Raw genomic sequence first — 14,515 nt, 5'->3', positions numbered from 1 at the left:
TGTCAGCGTGTTATTCTCGCATACAGTACCTTGATTTCCCTTCTTTGCATGCCATCTTTCAAGTGAGGTGATTATCATGCCAAGTCAAAGAGGAAAGTTTGGGAACGAGAGAATAAAAGAATTGAGAGGCGGGTGCACGGTAACAAGATAACAAATTAATGATGGGGGTGTAATGCTGCAGTGACACATGTAACAACCTCTTCACATCTGAAAAAAACACCAAATTAATACTATGTGATGATGCTACTGTATGATTGACTTCTGTGGCCTGACAGTCACATAATGATATTGAAACTGCTCTGTGTGAAAGGCAAACAACTTGTCTATATCTATTATGAAATTGCAAATATCAGCAGCTTGAAAGATTTATTTCGAGGTAATGTGTTTTGGTTTGTTTTGGAGTCAGTTTCCACTGGTTACTTAGGTGGAGTAGACACTTCCACAACACAATGCACCAATTAAGAACTCAAGACACAAACAGAACAATAACATGTTCTTTCAAAAAGCTACGTCGGGACTAATAAAATAGCACCACCCAATATTTTCAATTCATTGAATGCAGAAATTGTTAATATAAATTGGTGCTTGATTCTCTGACAGTTAGTTTAGTTGTGCTTGCTATTGCCATCTGGTTGCATGGTGCATCTCAATGTACGTTAGCTAGTTAGCATTACCACTGCAGTAAAGTGCCATGGTCAATGAATTTTTTAAAAAACCTTCTCCTCAAATGTCTTTGGAGAGCGTGCTTGGGAGGCAAGGCGAAGATTGTGGTTTTGGCTAATAAAATATTTTCAAGCTGTGATTAGGGTTAGGCAACTAAAACACTTGGTTAAGGTTAGGGAAAGATAATGGCTATGGTTGATGAAAGGGTAATTGGAATTGCATGTCTTGGATGGGACCAAAACTCCGGCCTCCTGCAGTAAAGTCAGACTCTCTTCATGCCCTTCCATCACTGCGACCTCCACACCTTCCCTCTCGCTGCATACTGTCTACTATAGCACACTACTTCCCCACGCAAAATAAACAAATGAACAATAAAACACAGGGCTAAGCCATTATTGAGATGCTGCTTCTGAATTATTTGTAACTAAATCTTTGTCTTATGGTGAGAATAGTGGTGAGATTACAACGGTGCTTCCTGTAAACACAGCAGTTAATTAACCTCCTCATATGTGTCAAGCTTAAATCCATGGTCACTGTTCTGTGCTTACCCCAAAGGGTAATCCTTTAGCAAGGCCTGTGGACACTAGAGCCCCCAAGCAAACACAAAACCTTCAGTAATTTTCCTTTTTGACCTGCAGGAATGTCAGTGCACATGTCAGAGCAGGGAAAAAAGCAGCTTGGCTTAAATTTCCCATCTGGCTTCAGGCCTTAATCGGTACCAAGGGACAGTTGAGGACACATCCTCTCCTGTATTTACAGACCTGGATTCTCCGTATGGCAGGCCACAAAGGACTAATTAACGCAAGTTTCTCTTTTGGTGTCGGTCAAGAAAGTGAAAGTAGTGTTGTACTGGGACATGGTGGAGCACTGTGTACATAGATATCTGCAGGGTCAGTATGGTGCAGCTTCTACACATCCATGCTTTGCTGCTCCGAACCCTGGTGCATTGACACTTGCTGCACTGTTAAAGGTAATTACCAAAAGCAAATAATCTAATACATCAGGCCTGGGCCGGGCACCACAAGAGGTCTAAAGCTCCCTTAGTTGTATTTTCTTTGCCTCCTTAGTTCACCACATGGCGATCAACGCTGAAGATATTGGGAGCATATGAAACTAGACGATGTAAGGAATCCATTGGTACCAGTATTGACATGCTCGCTTTTCGGGTACAAGGGTTGATGCTGAACGCTCCAAATTTAGATCGAATTTTATTTTGAAAACAAATTGCCCTCTCACAATTTTTAACAGCCCCCTCATTCAATTCATTGTGGCGCCCAACCTGATCAGGCCAATATGTGATGCTCCAAACCCATCATTTTTTGTATTGTGTTCACTTTATATGGTAGTAAATGTTTCTTCTGAATGATGATGTGGATTCATATCAAGATGTGACTAATACCAAGGCTGAACAGGACTACAAAGGGCTATAGCAGATCCCTTATCACTCTGAAACTAGACTTTAACATCAGGTCAAGCGTAAATTGTTCTTTTAGTTGGCAAAGTTTAGCAATGACTATAAAAGGTAAATCAAACAAAAGAAAGGAAACCAAGGACTTTTAAATTTAGGGTCAGGTGGGGAAAATCAAAATATGATAGGTTACGCTTTTAACATTTTTTATGGCTTGTCTACACAGTTGGCATTTCGGCCACACACAATTTTAGGCTCAAGTCTATTTTCTTCCATTTTATGTTTAACTACAGTGAGTGTGTATTGGGCTTTGCTGCCAAAACGCAAACCGCATCGTGCCTAATAACACATATAATGAAACTGCCATGTGCAGTCAGCTGTGTGCACTTTGTGTACCTGGAAGTGACAGAGTGCATACAAAATGCACAGACTAGGTTAATCCTACCGGAACCGTGGCCCCATGCTTGAGTAAAAGCTTGGGTTTCAAGTTTAGACCCAATTTTGATGACACAATGTAATAGTACCTTTATCCAATATAAAACTGTTTTCAATGCAAGATTTGCTGTGATATTTTCATGACCATTAAGCATATGCCTTTGCATTAAATTGATAATCCACAAAAAACAAATTAGCTAGTGTCACTTTGCGTCTGTCAAAACATTGTTAATTAAAGCAGTGACAATGACCGAATGAGCTGTTGGAATGCTATGCTATGATGTAGATGAAGAGTATACTGTACATCTGAGCAAGCTATGAACACCCACGGAACATGCTACTCTAATACTAACGTCCAGCCTGTACTGTATTTGGCATGCCAGGTTGGCAGATGGGTCGGCCACCCAGCAACCTCTGACATTCAACCTTCATAGAAGCAAGGCCATGGATTCTGTCCAGTGGTCTTCATCATTCTCAAATGTTCTGCCAAAATGGATGCAGGACACTTAAGCCAACTTGGGCCAGATGCTGTGTCAAAGGAGACCATATGACTTCACAGCTGATATCCCAACAGATTTCATTTTGGGCCTTAAAAACAGCAGCATATTAGCAGTCTCTTTCCAATAGATGCAGAAAATGGTACATGCACATATGGAGAGGAACTTTATCTTAAAGCTAAAACGTTATATTTCTGCAATACCGCAACCACATCTGTGTTTCTGCAAGCGACTGGAAAAAACTCTGCGACAACATAAACCAAACATTTCTGTTCTTGGGAAACTGTTCTATTCTTCGCACAAATTACCTTGTCAACATGAGATAACAGGATGATGTAGAATCAAGTAGATTCACTGATTGTCAAGTTTTGTTATGGCTGCACCCTTAATCAGCTGAGCCTATTGTGTCAGTCATTAGACTGCCTTTGTTCATTTAATGACCAAACCCTGAAGACACAATAGAACATTATATTTTTGAAGAGCAGGCTAATTAACGCTGCTTATTAGAGAGACATCAACACGGAAATAACAAAAGAAAAGGGAAGGCTAGAGGGGTTTGGATGGGATGCATACTGTGACATATCAGAGGTTTCTACATGAGTTGAAACTTAGCATAAAAGGGGTGTCAAAACTGAAAGCAAGAGAGAGAGAGTACATTTAAAAAGCACTGGAGGTGATTAAAACACAATATTAAGGCCTTGCTGAAAAACAATTATCTAAATTAAGAACAAATGTAGTCAGTGTAAGAATATGGCACTGGCCTTGTGGCAAGGTGTGCCAAGTCCTGAGGACTTATACAATTAGGCTTCTTATTTTAAGCTAGGGCTATCGCCTAGAAACATTATGACACATTGATGTTCATAATACATTTGGTCTAGTGTGTTAAGGACACATACCAATATGTAACAATTTCTGTATGCCTCGGGAGAGAAGCTTTTCATCATTAGCACTTCTTCTGCTACTGTGTACGTCCTAATCCACACAGGAGGCTAAGATAATTTTTCTAGTGCATCTGATTTGTGTCCAACACCATGCTGTCATGTTGGGCTGTGGAAGACTGAGCCACTTGCTCAAGCAAACAAGGCTTTGATTGACATTCAGCTTCATGTAGGAATGCAACACATCGATGGTTTGGTAAACACGCTTCCCTTCTAATGTTGGAACAGAGTTCCCCTTACCGGGGTGGTTAGGTTGGGATGGCAATTCTGGTTGTCATTAGTCGGAGAGCGAGGGAAAAACAACACCTTCTTGACATACACATAGTTGCTGAAATTGACTGTGATTTCTCTTCATATGGAAAAATAAAAATATTTGACCATGCCCAGCATCAACCATGTTTAACTCGTAAGATCACGTTTAAAGTACAAGAAAAATATAGAATGAAGGTTGGTAGATGGGGATAGGGAGTTTGGGCCAACCATAATCTTAGGCATAATAAATAAATAAGTAAATATTTTTTGCAGAGCTTTGAAATTACATTAAACGGATCAAACGGCAGGCATACCATCTCAAATTGGGTGCCCACAGCACCTCAGCACACACTCAAACACACACTTTGTCCTGTGAAGTGAGCATCTGATGATTGGCTGCAGAACCGCTCATAGAACAGGAATGCAGGGAAAGAGAGCGAGGACACCTTTATGTGCCATCACCATATGCTGTTAGCTACTGATGGATGCCGCTCTCCCCAAGCAACTTATCGCGTTTGCTGGTGACACTGCCGCCGCTGATAAAGTTAAAGATAAGCCATCTGTTCGTAACAGCAGCACTGCTTCACTTGCAGGGATAGGGGTGTCTAAAGTGTACACGACTCTGCGTGGTGTGTTTGCCTAAATTACTGTTGCACAACATCCTTAAAGCATCTATGTGCATAGTATGGATAGTTGCATGTGCGATCATCTGCTGTGATGAGTGATTATGAAAATATCGACATTGCCTTAAAAAAGAGGAGAGGAGTGACACGTTCTGCCAACATAATGCAATGTAAGCAGGTTTCTCAGAGGCAGCTGTAAAAGTGAACACTTGGTAAATCTGTCACTCATGTCTAATTGCTGTAGAATGTATGCAAAGTCACGCTAACAAGCTATCAGTCACATTTCTTATTAACATCGAACCTTGCAGTAGTTGGTCTTTTTTTTAAAACGGGGAAAAAAATCAACATACAGTAACTTTAAGCTACCTCAAGAGCTTTTGATAATGCCAGGAGGCTTTTGACACGCTTGAGAAGCTCACCATTAGCGAAATGGCCTGTTACCCAGAGGGCACAGCTAAAAGAAAGAAAGCGCTAAGATAAAGACCCGCCATAGGAACAAGGTTGTTCTCTAATGGTTTGGGGTTATGACTGCATACTTGCTCTCCATACAAGCATTCCTGTGAGGGCTGTGAAGCCGAGATCATTGCTAAAACATATATTCTGTTGTGTACAACTTTCACTTATACGTTCTCTTTTTTAGAGAGTATGATGACAACATCTCTCATACACAACACATAATTATAGATAATGCATATAATTATTAAAAAAACATGATTCTAATCATATTTTGAGTGTTACGTAACAGCATTTATTCAGGGCATGAGAAACCCAGATGGAGATTTGAAAGTGTTGTATTATCCGTGAATAGCATTGTTCTTGTCCTCTGAGAGATGAATAAACCAGAACCATTTCAGAAGAATCCACTCCTGAGTATTACAAAGCTAGCAGTGCTTTGGATACTGTCCAGACTGGCCTTTCATAATTTTTACCAAGCACAGATCTACTTTTAGACTTCAACAGCGTAATGGTGTTTGCTTAACTGAGCAGCCAGCAATCACTCTCTTCTGTGCCAGTGTCATATCAGTGATCAAGTGTGGCTCAGTTCCTGTCTGAGAGGAGGGCTGCCAGATATAATGCAATAAAAACTGGTGCACAGATTGTCTAAGTGAACCAAGGTTTTATTTCACTGCTGTTGATACTGGGATGAACTCTTTCTCTACCATCTCTGAAGCCCTTGAGCTTCCGAGAGCATAATGAGCCAATTGTAATTCCTCGCTGATAGCTTTGTATTGAAGAGTGTATGAACAAAAGAAATACTGGATGTTTCTACTCCAAGTCAAAAGACTGAACTTCAAGGAGTATCAAAGGCAGAAACATAATTTTGCCTTATTATTCTATGATGGGGACAGACACAACTGCCTGTACCAAAACTTAAGGGAGAGCAACTTTGCAAAGGGAGGTATCTGGAAATTCCCACACAAAAGTATAAAACCCAAATTCTGATCTTAATATCTTCTCTTAAATCAGCAGCATAGCAGAATCCGCCTGCAAATTGAGTTTAGTGTTAATTAATAGCTAATGAATGCCTGGAAATAATAATACAATTTGAGTAAAATGAAGAAGGCTATTCCACAGCACTTAGTGCCTGAATCTGCTATGGCCACATGTCATGTGATAAACATATTTCAATCATCCATTATCTAGACATTATTTAGAATTTTCACTGTAACAGATGGCTTTAATGTTATATGAATTACTGACCTTGAAACAATGTAAATGCATCAACTAGATGTGATGTGTTTAAAAACGTAACAGCTTTTAGTCTCGACAAGGAGCACTCCTCTTATCCGACATAGTGGACGTGAACCTGCACTGCTCCCCCACAGATGCCTAGTGTGATGTTTGACAGATTTCTCCCTCTCCAGCTAGGTTCACAGTAAATGTCCATCTGGCAGCTTCCCATGGGTACTTATTATTCTCAGCTAGCCAGGGGTTTTCTGTTACCGAGCAGTCAGCCAGCGCCTGCCTCAAAGAGTTGAGAGCCGGACCAGAAATGCTTGCAGATGCTCAGCCGGGTAGCCAAACTGTGCTAGTGTAGTGGCATGGCACTGGGTTTTCAATTACACAATGAGGTGGCGGTCTCCAATAACTGTCCAAGTAAGAAAAGTCAAGTGCGCTGATAACATCTATGTATTTGAAACAAAAAAACAGCAAATTAAGAGTAACATCAAGGAATGCCAGTTTTCTCATTTGTCCAATTCACTCGCTCCACCTTGAAGATTAGATGATTGATTTCCCCCTTATGAACAGATGCTCAGAACCATGGGTAGTGTTGAGATGTCCTGCTGTCCCGGTCTGAGGTACTGCTATGGTGGATTCAATCATGCAGTTGACCTCTATCACACTTGTGCAGCCCGCTGAGTGTCTCCAGAAAAGTCTGACAAAACATTGGATGCTACACTTGTTTTGGCATTCAGCAGCTGGGGTCATTTTCACACTGGGGTCGCTTGTTTCACCAGAGTTCAGTTGTTCACCATATCAGTAAGCCTGCTGGTCTGCTGTCAGCCTTGTTCGCCACTAATACAATCTGGGGTTTGCTTGCACAGTCCTTGCGCAACAAAGGGCAGTTGTTACCGTCATTGCCAGGAAGTAATTGGCGCCATTTTGATGTATGGCCAAAAATAAGTTAAAAAGTCTGCTCCTTACCAATCACTTCCTCCATTAAAAAAAAAGGTTCTGGTATTAAGTCAGTATTGTATGTTATTACTTGCTGTGAGGCATTTTATCTTTAACGTTGTATAGCTAACAATGGAACAAAGCCATCAATGATGTCCGATAACGACACGAGTATACTTCAGTTCAACTGATCTCAGATCAACTTGTATTGGTTTACCTACTGTAGGCACAACCTCTATATATATATACACCTCCACAGTATGTATAACTAGGTTTGTATATGACCAAATTTTAAGACTCATGGATTTGTATTGAATTACTGGTATGAAAGTGTGTTACGTCCGTTGAGCCTGCCATAAAGTGAGCATACAGTTAAAAAAAAAATTATAGGTCCCTAAGAGACGTTTGTTAAGTTCTCCCCCAAAAACAGGACATCCAAGGCTATGTCACCATATGCACTCTGTTGGTGTCCACAGCACCAGGGGTTTCATGTTGATATGTGCACTCAGGAAGAGCAGAAGGGTTCACAGCTTAACATATGAGATATTTCCTCACACCCACCACGGTGTTGAAACAGACACCATCCGTGCTATGGTTGTTTAAGTCAACACTGCCGGCGTATTCTTTGAACAATCTGGGCCATGTGATTCTCATTTGAATAAAATTCAAATTAAAGGCACAGAGCACACAATCCGCTTGCCAGAAAAAGCTACCATTGTGTATTCCCATGCACACGTGGGAAAATGGGATGAGTGAGGACTGCAGAGCATTGCACACCTTGCTGAGCAATCAGCAGCATCTTGGTGTCGCTTGGACTCCTCCCCCCTCTTCCATATTTATGCATTCACATCACTCCCCAACACACATGACAACTCAAACATGACTCTTACTCTTGAGAACAGTGCGATGAGAAATTAAGTGAGTCTTACCTAGTGTGGAATAGTTGGTCACATCTGGAAGAGGGCCATTGGGGAAAAGAGGGAGAAGGGGGTGGGGGTGGGAAATAAGAGGGAGAGAAAGAGAGAAAAGAAACGTCAGCAAATTACAATGTACAGCAAGCTAAACTTCAATGCAGGCTGAGGCTGTCACTAGCTCCCTTGAAAAATGATAGTGTCCCAGCATTGTACGGACTGGGGTTTTAAGAATAGTCCCTGTCAAGAGGGGGGCGTCATTTATTAATCGAGGGACATGAAACGTCTGAGATAGTTTCCCCCGAGGATCCAAAGTTTGCGCAACTTGCATTATTATTTGCCAGTGTTTCAAGATTTTGAGGATGGAGGCAGAGAGGATGTGAGCAGAAACCTAATCTATTACTGACAAGCTTTTTTCTTTATGCACCAGTGTAACATAACCACCGGACAAACAAATGTGCTCACACAAACATGCACCAACGGTGTTCCCCTCTCTCCATATGTCTCTGAGGTAATTTAGTGGCTCTCACACATCTCTCACCCTGTGCGCTTCGACCTATGCTACATTTCCCCGACCTTTTTAGTTTGACAGCCGACGTCCAACAGCATAATAGAATGGCAGTCCCACATTATCTGCAAAGACTTTAGAGTGGCCCTTGCACAAACAATAAACCAGTACGCTTTAAAAAAAGCAACATTTAGCCACATTTTCACTGTGTGACTGCCTGACAGTCATATCTCCAAAGATTGTATAGAAAGGGATATTCTAATACCTGCACTCTCCTGTACTTTTCTGTACCAACTTTCCGGCAGCCTGAAAAATATATACTGGATTTCCATTACTGCATGCTTTTTTTTTTTTTTTTTTTTTTACAATTAAAGTGGTCCCTCTACGAATGTACTCTATTCTAAAGTACAGTTTTGCTTTCTTGTAAATGTGCAATAAAACAAGGGAATGGAGTGAGCTGACAATAACTGGGTGTAGTGTGAGGGAAATGGTAGACTCAGGATTAAATCTGAGTTACAAATGCTTACCAGAGCAGTCTAGTTGTGTTGCTAAGCAGAAATTGCCTGTAATATGATTTATCACCAATGATGTCTATCCCCCTGCATTCACTTACATTTTTGGTGCGGATGCAACAAATCCCAAGGGAATCAACGAAGGGGGAGTATGATTACAATATCTGTTTTGCTCGTGAGAACAAATCTATTTTCAGAGAGAGGGGGGAAGACTGGGGTTCATTCTCTGGGACGCTCATTACCATTCTGTCTGACACACATTCACACTCGCTCCTACTGTTGTTGCTAAACAGAGAGCTCATCTGAGGACCTTGAAGCTTCGTGCTGGGAAAATTGGACCCAGGGGAGGGGGTGGCAGGGACTGATGTCAGACTTCAAGAGCCACTAGAAGCACCTGGGGTTTCACTGACATTAGCAGCGTGTTGTTTGGTAAAGAGAGAGTGAGAGACCAAGACACTTGAAGGGATGGCAATGAAACTAAAATGGAGAGGAGACGAGTGGGATGTGGCAAAATTTCAAATGTGATACATTCTGGCATAAAGTTTAAATGCCAAAGATCCATGGCAGATTTAAAAATAAAAGACTGAAGAATCACAACAAAAAATAACATTACTCACATTGCCACGAATGACTCCTGATATTATCTACAGCTGAGCGAACCATTCATGCTAAAATAAAAGAAAGGTGAATAACATCTTCTTGTAATCACATTTTGCGTTTTTAGTAGAGGCACTTTTTGCAGTGCAGTGAAGATTATTGATTTTTCCTCAGTTATATGGTGGAAATGTGGAAGCCTGGCCAATCAAAAGCAATGGAGGTAGCGTGGGCCTAAGTGGATTAGACTAGCAGGGATGGTGGAGGGGGAATCGAGAGGGAGATACTAAAGCTCTGGTGGCTTCAATAAACCCACTCTCTGAACCAGGAAAAAGATGGAAGACAGAGAGACTTTTTTCACCCTCTCTCAACCTCCTGTTTTAAGCAGATAAGCTGCTTTCAGGGTCTTAGTTATGCTGTGAAGAACCCACAACACGACATGGAAACTTTTGACAAGGCAAAGAAAAGCTGAGAAGTCATGTTGTCTCTTCTATATTGACAGAAGGGATTTGGGGATGTTTGGAGTGGTCAGTGCAGGGGGGAATTACAAAAAGCCTCTGTCATGCAACATAGTGAGCTGCTCAGACATGGGTTTTAGTGAAGGCATGGGCTCAATTTTGTAAAGTTTTGCTTTGGCTAGCCGTTGCAATAAGGCAGAAATGGCTATGCCAAGATGAGAAACTGGCAGCCACACCATGAACCCTTTGAGTTTGCTTCCAGATTAAAGGGGTTTCTTTCTTGTATGTGATGTGACAATTTTATTAGGCAATTTTCTCTTGATATTGCCTTTGCTCACCATGACATCTCTTGTGACAAAATAGGTTGGGGAAGCAGTACACTGGAATGTTTCTGTAGTTCATTCTGTAGGACTTTGAAATTCTATCACAAGCTACACATGTATCCATTAAAAGCTCATGCATACACTATATATATATATATATATATATACTATAGAAATATATTACCACAATAACACAGTACACATAGATTGCTTCCCAGGTAGTCACATATTGAACTGTGAACACATATGGCCTAGTCTGTACTGGGCTGAGTTAATTACGGATTCACGCAGCCTATAATCATAACTGCTATGCAACTGTCTGCACCTCATCTTGTTAAAAGTATCAACACGTGGTATTTACAGGATGTAAACAATGTCTTTCTACCATAAAGCCATTGATGTGTAAAGAAAACATGGCGACAGATGTTACACTTTGTCCAGAAATTTGGATGAAACTTAAAGAGACATCATATGCCCTTGGTGGGATATAGTCAGTCCTCTGAGACTTTGAGGCTTTTGGACAAGGACATCAGTTCCCTCCAGGGAGATTCTTTTTGACACAGCCGGTCTTGACTTTTCTCATTCATCACATAACAGTCTGTGCACCACGGTGGGGACAACCCTGCATTTTAAGGGAGTTGAAGGAGCTTGTCTGTTTGGTCACTAACAGCCAACTGCAGCCACACCTACTGATAAATTGAAATGATCTCCTTTGCACCGCTGTTTTTACCTAAATCTACAGTATGATCTCTATGTGTTAAATGTGATCCACGAACGCTACAACCAATACGATAATGATTATAAGTGATGTAACCTTTTTAAACTGGTACAATGTCGGAGTCAGTGTCTGGTGATGAAGACTACGCTCATAATTTGCAGGTTTTCTATGCAGTGATCACAGATCACGCATTATTCCTCGCATAATTAACAGAGAAATAATTCACCATCTTTTGATCTGGCCTTAAATGCCCATAAAGATTATGACTTCTATCTCCCATTACACAAATGACCATAGTATATCTCTGAGGGTTTAATTGGGTTGTTAAACATCACTAGCGGTTCAATCTTTTCTTGTCCATATTCTGTTTTAGATACCCTCACCCACATTTTCAACTCCTCAGAGATGGAGGACTGAAGGTGATCAGAGTGGCAGCAAATGTGGCTCTGAGGTCAGTTGAGGGAAAAGAGAAAGTTGCATTATTCTGCTTTTTTTCTTTCATTCTAAATATATTTTTCTCTCATCTACACGTATCTTTTTGCTAGCACTTCCTCTCTGTTGTAACAGGGAAATGTACCATAAAATGTGACATGTTATGCTTTGGCGTATCATACTAAGCATGCATATTTCAATGCTATTAAACATTTGAGATATATATATATATATGCACTTACAGCCCGCATGCAGTATACTGGTATTGAATACCTTGTAAATGTTTGAATTGTTAATAATAATGACTATAATTAAAGGCTAAAGTTTCCTCTTTAAATAAGATGCCAATACCTTTGCTACTTCATGTAATTCAATACATCCGAGCACTTATTTTTAAAGTGTGGACTAACTCGCAGCTTACATTCAGGATGGCACAACCATTTCTCTAACTATACTACACTTGCACTCAACCGATTCACGGCAATGGACATCTATTCTCTTTCCTCTAGTTCTACAGTCCTCCATACAGATTAATTTAAGTTAATCAGAGGATTGGCTATTTTTCTCTCAGTGGCACATGGAAACATGTCAGTGAAGGTACACACACACACACACACACACACACACACACACACACACACTCTCTCTCTCTCTCTCTCTCTCTCTCTCTCTCTCTCTCTCTCTCTCTCTCTCTCTCTCTCTCTAAAATGGCTGCAGGACTGAGTGGCTGCTAATTGGAAATGAAAAGCAATGGATATGGATGGCATCCCGAGAAGGAACAGTGGAACCTCCAGCGCCTGTTGTCAGTCAATTTAGACCGTGACGAAAAAGGCCGTGTTCCTTGTGTCACCATTTAACCTATTCACCAGTGTGGAATGGGAGCAGCTGTTTTTACAGTACCACATAATGGGACAAAATGGCTCTGGCTGGCTAAGCTCCAGCTAGCTGAAAAAAGGCCTCAATGCAAAGAAAGGGAGGAGGTGTGAAACAGACATTGCAAAAGAGAGAACATTGCTGCCATGTAATCAATGATACTGAGAGAGCTTGCACCCTTCCATCTGAGCTGATATAAACATTACTTCTTTTTTTTCTGTTGCAACAAAGAATTAGAGAAGCACTGACAGAGGCCACAGATGGCCTGGGCTCACACAGACTTCAGAAGTATCTCAAAGTTTACACAAGTCAGACAAGAAGCCAGATTGGCTCCAAAACTGAGGCTGTTTTTTGACGGGGGAAAAATAAATATTGCTCACTTGTTTTTAATCTTTCTTCAAGTCGAGGTGTGAATAAGTACTTTGTGAGTGACAGCCTGATGAGCGCAGATATAGAAACTCATCGTTGTCAGTGCTGTCCGGTTTAAAGGCCGCTCAGGCATGACAGTACGGGAATGAGGTATGCTTATGTTAGCACCACAGCAGATGTTCTATTCCTGTTGCAGCTGTCTCCTGTTTTAAAACCGAAGCGCGACTCCATCACTCTGTATCCTCAATCCTCGCATATTTAAAACTCCTATTTATTTCCCTCAGGTCAGACTAGAGTCAAATTAGATGATGACAGACAAGCTAATATCTTACTGATTTTGTATATAAAATCATTTATAAGTGTACACGCTTTTGGCTCAAACAATTGACACTTAACATCTTTATCAAAAACATATATCTAGGATATAAAAAAAGATGTGCCATCTGCTATGCTATAAGAGTGTGATAGGGAAAAAGATTAAATGAAAGACCAGGGCTAAATCAAATGCAGCAGTGGTCTGATGTATCTTCCCAGGGGCATTGCCCAACCTTTTGTGTTTAAAAAAAACAAAAATAAATAAAAAAACTGAGAGGATTTAAGGGACTTTTTCAAATGTGCCTTTAGAAAGAATTCTTCCTGGCAGACCTTGATGAATGATCAGAAGTTGGGGAGATCAGAGATATATGGGCTCTATGCTGAGTTCTGACCCTGAGTTCAGTTTCGTAGAGTTGGGATATAGACTTTCTTGCCTGGGGAGTAGTAGACGGAAGGACAGGATAGAAAGGAACAAATAAGAAGAGGGAGAGGCAAAAGCCTTGATGCCTATGGCAGCGCAGCACCGGCTTGGCCCTACAGGCAGTCGTATGTTAACTGCCGCGATCAAGGCCTGGATTAGAGTAGTTCCTAGAGGCTCTGGTTTGAGTAGGAGAAGCGAAAACAGAGAGGCTTTAATGATGTTTGACACTTCACTATCAACTCACAAATCAGGTTCCTAAACATTAGCCTCTCGCAACAAGAAAACCATTAGCACAGGTCATGAGGAAACGCCTGACAATTGACTGCATTTCCAAATGAAATTCACCGGGTCCAAGATCAGTCATTTATGGCCTCATTGCACCGTAAACGCTCACGCTGCTGACTGTCTAAAAAGCTTGTACAGAGGAGTCTTTTACATCTCTGACTCAAATAGATAATTAGACATAATGAGTAAACAATGTGGCCGCGAGATGTGAGCGTGCTTATTGCTTTTTAATTGCGTTTCCCTCTGTGCACCGAGCTAGTTCTGAGAGCTCTGGTACCTGTGTGCGTTGGCCCATGTGAGGCCAGGTGCAGTCATTACCACGGGACAGATGGATCAGCAGAAGTGGTGCTCGTTTCCCTTGCAA

At 41.1% G+C, this 14,515-nt stretch overlaps 1 protein-coding gene across 44 annotated transcripts in view; it reads right to left on the bottom strand.

Moving 5' to 3' along the window:
* The window catches only part of LOC116039915 (receptor-type tyrosine-protein phosphatase delta), a 362,263-nt gene that overhangs the window by 252,078 nt on the left and 95,670 nt on the right, over window positions 1-14,515 (bottom strand). For all 44 annotated transcript variants that reach the window (XM_031285065.2, XM_031285107.2, XM_035994140.1 and 41 more), the window contains exon 4: window positions 8,362-8,385. The gene's annotated coding sequence lies outside the window, so the exon portion shown is untranslated. The remainder of the gene's footprint in view (window positions 1-8,361; window positions 8,386-14,515) is intronic.

The sequence above is a fragment of the Sander lucioperca genome, chromosome 17 (genome assembly GCF_008315115.2).
Source record: "Sander lucioperca isolate FBNREF2018 chromosome 17, SLUC_FBN_1.2, whole genome shotgun sequence".
In the NCBI taxonomy this organism is placed as follows: domain Eukaryota; kingdom Metazoa; phylum Chordata; class Actinopteri; order Perciformes; family Percidae; genus Sander; species Sander lucioperca.
The sequence above is the reverse complement of the archived record's forward strand: the minus strand, read 5'-3'. Positions and strand labels throughout refer to the sequence as shown.